Here is a 10,277-nt window from a genome sequence, read left to right on the forward strand (position 1 = left end):
GAAGAGGTTCCTAACTTTCTGAACAGCATGGCGGCGAGCTGGTATGACATGGGCATACAAAAACTGCCACAGTGTCTACAAAAATGCATCGACAGAAATGGTGGTTATGTCGAAAAATAGCTGATTGTTCAAGCTGTAAACTGATGGAAACCACTATAGAAATAAACAAGTCTATGTACTTATAAAAAAATAGGAGTCCTTACATTTTGGATTACCAAAAAATGGTTCAAAAGGCTCTGATCACTATGGGACTTAACATTTGAAGTCATCAGTCCCCTAGAACTTAGAACTAATTAAACCTAACTGACCTAAGGACATCACACACATCCATGCCCGAGGCAGGATTCGAACCTGCGACCGTAGCGGTCGCGCGGTTCCAGACTGAAGCGCCTAGAACCGTTCGGTCACATAGGCCGGCTTGGTATTATCCTCGTAATAGAAAGATGTGTAGATATGTGCGACAGAGATCCTCGTCCATTTACATTAATATCAGATGCAGGATATCGTGCCTTCTGTCAGAAACTTGTAAACGTCGGTTCAGATGGGGATATGTGGACATACCCAATATTTTGCCTTATCTTACGACAGTAGCACGAAACATCGAAAGACATGCCAATGACTTAAGGGGCGAGTATGATGCCCAGCATAATCCAGGCCATGTGGATGTACAGCGGATATATGGACCGACACATACTGGAAAATGTGCTACCTATCTACAGCCGCGCACTTTGTTAATCATGATTATGCACTGCGAAATATGGTATTGGTGACAACTCACTTTTCTGAGAAGAAAAATATCTGGAGACTTTATTAAGAACTACGACGAAGAAACATTACTCAGAATGATAGGATGAAAGCCCCAGCATTAAAATAAGATTTCACTTCTCGCTCATCGAAGCCGAAGCGCTAATATATGCAAGGCATTGCATTCCTTTCAGCATTATGTTTTGAGTACAGTCCTGAAATACATTTTTTATGACGGTTATTTGAATAATTAGGTTACAGTGGTTTATTCCACGTCTTATGCTGTCCGTTTCATGAAGAAAACTAAACTAAAACTAAACTCCGTCCGAACAGGTCTTGGAAGGCGCAGCGGTACCGACGGCCACCGCGTCGTCCTCAGACCGTAGGCGTCACTGGATGCGGATATGGACGGGTTTGTGGTCAGCACACCGCTCTCCCGGCCATATGTCAGTTTACGAGGCCGGAGCCGCTACTTCTCAATCTAGTAGCTCCTCAGTTTGCCTCACAGGGGCTGAGTGCACCCCGCTTGCCAACAGCGCTCGGCAGACAAGATGATCACCCATCCAAGTGATAGCCCAGCCCGACAGCGCTTAACTTCGATGATCTGACGGGAACCGGCGTTACCACTGCGGCATGGCCGTTGACCACGAAGAAAACTGGTGATGCGAATTCGATACGGATAAGCCAGAACCAAGGAACGGAGAGTAGGTGGAACAAATTGTTTAGAATGCCATAGTCTGTAATTAGTATGAGAAAATCGGGGAGCAACGTCACTGAAAAACGTACTCACAAAAGAATCGTCACATTTTTAGGGCCAATCAAAGACGCAGCAGGAGTGCTCGATGAAGAAAAGTTTCCAACAGTTCAGTTTGTTTTGTTATGGGCGCACAAACTGAAAAGACGTTGGAGTACAGGACCCGAGGATACAGAGGTAAGTTTAAATTACAGTAGACCGATATTTCTTCTTTAACTCCCGCTCCGTTTCAACAAAGGCAAATTCTACTTACCGTTATTTTAACAATACAACTTTCATATAACTGTCTACTAACTGTAGATACCATAAGCACTAAAAGAGCGTTGTCTGCGTCTCACAGAGAAGAAAGTAGAAATTCGGACGTCGCGCAGAATTGTAATACTTCTGTGGTTACTCTTCCGATTATTGAAAGTTATGTTCGTTTGCGATATAGATGGGATGTTGAAAAGTGTACGGCAAATATCTGATGAAAACTTGGCACTAATATCTTACTCTGTTTTTGTGGTAACTGTAATAATTTATTTACGGCCACTGAGAGAATGTTACCCGCGACCAGCATTCAGAAAAATGTAATCCCTGTTTTCGGAGCGATTAGATTATGGGAGATGTATACTCAACCTACCGATGCGACTGACTTCTATTTCATGCGAAGGGATAGTGGCAACGACGATTATCGGCTTGAGAGATGAAAGCGTAACAGTATTCTCCTTGCCGAGCTATCCACGAGCAATTTAGCGACAAGAAGGTTTTGTGCTCCAGCCTCTAACGTGACTCTGCTGCGGGGAAACTTAACTCGGACGCACCAAGCAGACTTGACCGGAAACGAGTCGATTCATTGCAGTGACGCGAACAGGGAATAATTTGAAGATAATTTTGTTCGTGTTAGACTTATAATTTCTTATGTGGTCACGTACAAGTTTGTACGTATGTACATTTGAATCAATTAATTAGATGGTCGTATTAAAAAAAAGGAATGTTATATAGGCCTATTATTATGAGTTATGAGAAGTTGATAATTACGTAGGGTTCCCGTGGAACTCCAAACTGTTTCAAAATTTTCGTTATTGCATAATGCAAGCTATTTTCTCTTATGGATTACAGCGGCCGGCCGGATTGGTCGTGCGGTTCTAGGCGCTACAGTCTGGAGCCGAGCGACCGCTACGGTCGCAGGTTCGAATCCTGCCTCGGGCATGGATGTGTGTGATGTCCTTAGGTTAGTTAGGTTTAATTAGTTCTAAGTTCTAGGCGACTGATGACCTGAGAAGTTTGTCGCATAGTGCTCAGAGCCATTAGAACCATTTTTTTTATTACAGTGATGTCGCGATTAGACACTACCACCCAGTTCCATCAGTTAGCGAGAGTATGTCAGAAGTGATTCCAGCCAGCAGACACACAGAGCTGCTACTAAAACGATCGCAACAGCAGCGCGGAGAGCGCGCCAGAACGAGCGGCCTCTGCCCTCCCCATTACGGATGGCGGTTGGTTCGTTGATTTTACGGAAATTTGTGGTAAGGTATCATGGGACCAAACTGCTAAGGTCATCGGTCCCTAAACTTACACACTACTTAATCTAACTCACGCTTAGGACAACACATACACCCATGCCAAAGGGAGGACTCGAATCTCCGACGGGGGAAGCCGCGCGGACCGTGACAAGGCACCTTAGACCGTTCGGCTACCCCGCGCGGCGTTGATTTCAAGGGAAGGGATCAAACAGGGAGGTCATCGGTCCCATCGGATTAAGGTAGGAAGGGGAAGGAAGTCAGCCGTGCGCTGTCAAAGGCACCATCCCTGCATTTGCCTGAAGCGATTTAGGGAAATCACGGAAAACCTAAATCAGGATGACAGGACGGGGGTTTGAACTGAGGAGCGCCGGAACAAAAACCAATAAATCTGCATTTGCTGTTAATACAGAAAGTAACAAATAGTGATCTCTAAATGGCTCAGCTATAAAAAGAAGAAACACACCATAAAACACTTGACATCGCGTTGTGCTGAAAATTATTATGTGGCAGCATGTATTATTACTCCCGTATCTCCCCCCTACAGCTCAAACACGCGAGTACAACAAAAGTAGATACATCGGGTTTTGTTCCGGCGCTCCTCAACTGTCATCCTCACGAATGCGAGTCCAGTGTGCTAACCACTGCGTCACCTCGCTCAGTAGGGATGGCGGATACCGCAAAAACAACCGGTTTTCGGTTAAACCGGATTTTTCAACACTATTTTAACTGGACTACTAAAATCGCTCTAGCCGGCCGTGGTGGCCAAGCGGTTAAAGGCGCTACAGTCTGGAACCGCGCGGCCGCTACGGTCGCAGGTTCGAATCCTGCCTCGGGCATGGATGTGTGTGATGTCCTTAGGTTAGTTAGGTTTAAGTAGTTCTAAGTTCTAGGGGACTGATGACCTTAGCAGTTAAGTCCCATAGTGCCCAGAGCCAACTAAAATCGCTCAAAATAACCGATTTCGTAAATAGCCGATTTTCGGTTTTTTGTTCCTATTATTTCCTGTACTGAGCGTAGAAATAGAACGAAGCTTGAAAAATGTTGAGTCCCTCAGGTTTAAGATACATAGAATCAAAATATAAATTTAAATAGGCAAATAAAAGAAAACTTAGTCCGCTTACCGTTTTCTCCTTTGCTATAAAGGTGATAAGTGGCTGACTACTACATAAAATCACGAGTATTCTACTATTGATTCAAATTCTTTGAAAATCTGCTCAAAAATCATATTTTAATCGGGGATCATACCAGTATTTGGCCATGACGCATGGTCAGTGCTAAAAAATGAAAACTGACGTTTGAGAACTGTATTCTTCGTGTTAATTTGTCTGTCCTCAAGAGCTACAAGCAGATGAAAGCATTTTATGTAGACAGAGGCTGTTTTCTATTTTTACTGCAAAATGCGAACGAACTGTTGAGTTTTAAATTTTGTCCTTATATTATGTCACAAATTCGTTATGGCTCCTCATGTTTTTTAATCTTTTAAAGCAAATGGGGCATTGTACTTCACTGATATTACACTTCGTAAAACCAGCACACTGCAATACAACTCATCTCTGAAGACGACAGTGAGAAGCTACCATACAGACCAGATGGAGAAAGTCTTGCAGATTGGATGTACACACTTGCCATTTACACTGAAGCACCAAAGAAACTGGTATATGCATGCGTATCTTCGACCATAGATACTAGTAGACTGGCCTTGCTGTGCAGAAGCTATGGGGCTAGTGTGGCTCCAACATAAACCACGTGACTGTTGGCAAAACGTGGCGGGATTTCAAATCAGCGGTCTGCCATCCTATGTTTGTATCGGATTTTCCCCACATTTCTCAATTGACTGCCAACGCTTCCAACAAAAACTACTTTTTTATTTGTGAAAAATTATGCCAGGACTACATTTGACCTGGATTTGTTCAAAGTACCATTTATAAAATCTAACAAATACATCGAACGCCACTCTGGTGGGCAGCGGGACGAAATTACTATAAACTATCAATTATAGTAAAAAGTCGTTAAAATTCTTTTAAACAGTAAGAGTGGGCTCGTGTCAAAACTTTAAACATTGTATTCGCCACGTTTCGAGCTTTAGTCACTTATAAAAGAAAATGGGCTATGGGAATTATGTCAACTATAGATGTCAAAATTGTTTACTTTAGGAGCAGGTCCATTTTATAGTATCAATTTTAGGTCCACTTCAAAGGTTCAGTTCCCACTATTTTTACAAAAGTTTAAACTATCAGTTTAAAAAATATGATATTTTAGATGAAAGGTGAGACTTTGCAGTTTGAGAAAATAATTTTGGAGCCTAGGTTTAAAAATGACAGACACTGTAAATACAAATTATAGATATACATTGTAAATAATAACTAACCTATCAAAACACTTCTCAGCGAAGTGCTTCGAGCAAAGGCGCGTATGTGTAAACGGCTTAAAGTTTTTCCGTTTCAGGGCCTGTATCCAAAGCTGCCTTCGGTTTTCATCCTTAGGGAACCTGTGAGTAGCAAAGAGAAACGATTATACTTACTTCTGTAACCGAATTATCACAGATACTTTCCAAAATGTAATATGAGTCTGACTTTACAGGCATCACTTTGAACACTTTAATTTACGTGATACTCTATTTCAAGTGTAAAAAACATATAAAAGTCACTTCAGCAGATTTCAATAAACGCATCTGCACTATCTTAGACACACTTACACGTGAAATGTAATGCCATTTCCCCGACAAAACGCTGAGTACAGCCATAAGCGCAACACGAAACAACCATGTTTTGCCAACAGTCACGTGACTTCAGCCCAGAGATGTTGGAGCCACGAAAATGACGTCAGGGCCAGTCTATTATATTTATGGTCGAAGATGCGTATTCAGATACAGAGATATGTACACAGGCAGAATACGGCGCTGCGGTATGCAACGCCTGTGTAAGACAGCAAGCGTCTGGCGCAGTTGTTAGATCGGTTACTGCTGCTACAGTGTTAGGTTATCGAATTTGAACGTGCTTTTATAAGCGGCGCACTAGCGATGGTATACAGCATCTCCAAGGTAGTGTACCGTGAATATCAGGAGTACGGTAAAACATCAACTATCCGATATCGCTGCAGCGGAAAAAGATCCTGCAAGATGGACCGATGACGACTGAAGAGAATCGTTCAACGTGACAGAAGTGCAATCCTTCCGCAAATTGCTGCAGATTTCAATGCTGGGCCATCAACAGGTGTCAGCGTGCGAACCAGTCAACGAAACATTAACGATATGGCTTTCGGAGCCGAAGGACCACTTGTGTACCCTTGATGACTGCACGACACAAAGCTTTTTGCCTCGCCTCCGCCCGTCAACACCTACATTGGACTGCTGATGACTGGAAACAAATTGCTTGTCGGACGAGTCTCGTTTGAAATTGTATCCAGAGGATGGATGTGTACGGTATGGAGACTGACACATGACACGTGCATCCATTCATGTCCATTGTGCATTGCGACGGACGTGAACTGTTCCAGCAGGACAGTGCGACACCCCAGACGTCCATAATTTCTACAGAATGGGTTCAGGAACACTTTTCTGAGTTGAAACACTTCCGCTGGCCACCACTCCTCAGACATGAGCATTGTTTAACATATCTGGGATGCCGTGCATGTGTGAGATCTCGACCCCCTCCTACTCTTACGGATTTATGGACAGCCCTACAGAATTCATGGTGTCAGTTGCCTCCAGCAGTACTTCAAACATCAATCTAGTCCATGCCACATCGTGTTGTGACACTCCTACGTGCTCGCGGGTGCCTTACACGATATTAGCCAGGTGTACCAGTGTTTTTGGCTTGGCCGGCCGAAGTGGCCGTGCGGTTCTGGCGCTGCAGTCTGGAACCGCGAGACCGCTACGGTCGCAGGTTCGAATCCTGCCTCGGGCATGGATGTGTGTTATGTCCTTAGGTTAGTTAGGTTTACCTAGTTCTAAGTTCTAGGGGACTAATGACCTCAGAAGTTGAGTCCCATAGTGCTCAGAGCCATTTGAACCATTTTTTGTTTTTGGCTCTTGAGTGTAATAGGTCATCCCACACGCTAACCAGGTAGATTATTGTGTTAGCAATGCTATACCATTTCTTATGTCACGTGTTTCTGTTGGCATTGTTATTAAAATAGCACTGGTCACTTTTCCCATTTTCTATAATTACGCAATATTTCGAAGCAATGCAAATTTTACGAATAAAAATTACTCGTTTTTTAAAAAAGGTTTATTTAAAAATGAAAAAATTAGCTCCGCTGATATGACTAATTGATATTTCGGTTTTTTACATGGGTATTAGTAAAAAATGAAAACACCTGTTATAACTGAGAGCAGACATATGTCGAAAAATACCGGTTATTCAGAACTAAAGTATCGGTATAAGTTTTAACCGGTTGTTTTTCCGATCCCTACTCCCCATGGCGCCTCGTCCGACCACAGCTTGCCAGTTTCGAGCATTCGCGTTCGGGCAAGCCATGCCGAGCGTGGAGGACTCGAGCGATGATGAGCGAGAAAAACGCCCAATTTGCAGACCTCTTGTACACGTCACAGAGAGATGTTAAATGCTTTGTGTTACCGAAACTAAGATTTCTGTTTGTACTGCCATGTCAAATAACCGTCTCACCAGTCATTTTCGGAACAATCACGATCAAAATAGCGCAACAATACACACCACAGCGACAGCACAGCTCTGTGACAATGCAGTCATCACTGGCGAATAGTATGCTGTACTGCTGGCTACGGACATCTGCAGATCATTACAGCGCGAAGTATCCCGATCGCTGCCGAGTGCTACCGATCAGAACTAGGGAGTCCACCACGTTATACTTATCACTCAGTAACGTGTTTATGAAAAATGAGTGCAACTACGCACAGGAGAACATACTACTTCCATGATGAGTGGAGAATAGTTTTTTGTTACACTGCATAAACACAGGTGAATATGTTTGATACGTAAAGCTTCTTAGCCATACCTGAAAACGGATATACTGAATGTCATTTTAGAACAGTTCACGAAAACTTCGTATCGGAGGCAGTTGTCTGTAGTGAGATGAAGAGGAAGAAGTCTTCTAACCTTAACACTAAATTGCTTTGTAAGCATGTACAAAAAAGTCTTTCATCAAGCATAGCATCATTTCGTGTATCATAAGTACTGATGAAAGATGGAAAATCATTTGACAATGGCTCACTTGTTAAGGAGTGCTTTCTGGCAGTTAGGGAGTCCTTGCCTTCCACATTTAAAAACAAGTTAGAGATAATATCAGCCATCAGAGAAATGGCTCTTTCAAGAACTATTATAACAAGAAAAGGTGGAATTAATGGCGGAAAATATAAAAGGTCAATTGATAACAGATTTGCAATCCTGCTTGTCTTTCTTACTGTAGTTAGAGGAGTCAGTAGATGCAGTCGACTCTCCTCACGTTATAATTTTTGTAAAACTGATGTTTTCGGATTTCAATCTAAAAGAATACTTGTTTACGAATTTGACATCGGAAGACACTGCACGAGGAGAAGATCTTTACAATTCATTCGAATCCTTCATTTCTGAATACAACTTGTCAATTCAGAAATTTGCGTCTATTGCTAATGATGGAGGGCCTTTATGTCAGGCAAACAGAAAGCATTTGTTACGTTGTGTGCGAACAACGAAGCTTCTTCGCCTTTCTTCACATATCATTGAATCGTGCATCAGCAAACGCTTTGTGGACATATTTTGAAAATGGCACATATCACGAATATTGTCACAAAAATTGCGGATTCAGTTCGCTCACTGTCACGACATAGAAGAAAGTTTAGAATGCTATTAGAACAATTGGATATGGAGACCTGCTATTGCACACCAAAGCTCGACAGTTGTGTAGAGGTTTAGTACAAAACAGGTTTAGAGTACTTCTGTCGGCGATGAAATCTTTTGTGTTTGAAAGAGAGGAAGATTGCTCACAACTGTATGATCTGAGCTTGTCGTAGGAACTGGTATCTGTAACTGACAAGACATGTAAACTAAACGCGTTAAATAAAGTACTTAAAGAAAAACACAAAATAGTCGTAACTCTTATATCGTCTATAAAGTGTTTCATGCAAGCACTGAAGACAGAGTTTCAAAACCAGTTTTCAGATTTCAGAGCAATGGAACCAGTTCTATTTTTCACAGTTCAACTTTTTAAAGAAGCTAATGAGGAAAATATTGCACGTAAAATTCTTTTCTGTTGTAATGAGACTGAACTTGAAGAGGAAATAATTCGATTTCTAAATGACACTTTCTTAAAGTCAGAATACGATGAACGTAACTGATGCTAATTAGTGAGTGTAAAAACCTACCCTAACACTGTAAAAGAGGTGTGTTATATTTTATCGTTTTTTGGATCAAATTATCTATGTGAGGCAACGTTTTCAACGATGAAGATAGTGAAATCCAAGTGTAAAAACGAAGTGACTGATCTTCATCTTTCCGTCTGTGTAAGGTTGACTCTGACCAATTATTCGCCAGATTATGAGAAATTTGCCAGTGATATGCAAAGCCAACTTATTTCAACATTTATAACGGAGTATATTTTAATTTTTTCACTTTTGTAATATCTTGAAAACTGAGTAGTAGGCCTACAAATTCTGATGGTGAGAAATTACCTATGTATTTTGTTTAGGTGAAATGGTTAATTTTGGCTACAGTGTTGTTTCGTGCTTAACCTTTATGAATTCTTAAGTCAGTAGATCTCTAAATGGAATAAATTGTATGCAGTAGATCTGAAGCCTAAAACGGTTGACCACCCGTGTTCTAGATGAAATGCTACAGCGACAGGCAACGATAGATTTTGGGGGTGCCCGTCTATATACGTCTTTTTTTTCAGCCACACCACAATGCGAAAGAGAAGGTAAAAGAAAGATCAAGTATAGTTCCTTTCAATTCTGAAATCGTAGAAGAGGCGCCTCTGTTCGTTTGTGTCGTGTCATATTACACTGATTATGCTGTATCTTGTGAGACATTTAAATTTTCTGGAGACCACGGTTTCCTCTATTTATATAAAGTTTTGAAGGGTGAGGCTAAATTCACTGATGTAAGGATAAGTATGGAGTAGATGACTTGTGGAGCATTTGTATATTTTTCTTACATGATCTGAGTAGTTATAAGAATGCAGACACTATTTTCATGAATGTGGCATATCGCCAGTAGAGAGTAAGGGTGCTGAGTCATTGACCAGAAGTTTTGAATGAGGTTGCGAGACTTTTTATCAGATGCCAGTTTTCCAAGTGAGCACTGGTCGACAATGGTTTTTAT

The 10,277-nt window shown here is 41.7% G+C and overlaps 1 pseudogene; it reads right to left on the reverse strand.

Moving 5' to 3' along the window:
* Positions 1 to 1,271: 1,271 nt before the first annotated feature.
* On the reverse strand, positions 1,272 to 1,389 carry LOC126186125 (5S ribosomal RNA; annotated as a pseudogene).
* Between the last annotated feature and the right edge of the window lie 8,888 nt (positions 1,390 to 10,277).

The sequence above is a fragment of the Schistocerca cancellata genome, chromosome 4 (assembly GCF_023864275.1).
Source record: "Schistocerca cancellata isolate TAMUIC-IGC-003103 chromosome 4, iqSchCanc2.1, whole genome shotgun sequence".
Taxonomy (NCBI): domain Eukaryota; kingdom Metazoa; phylum Arthropoda; class Insecta; order Orthoptera; family Acrididae; genus Schistocerca; species Schistocerca cancellata.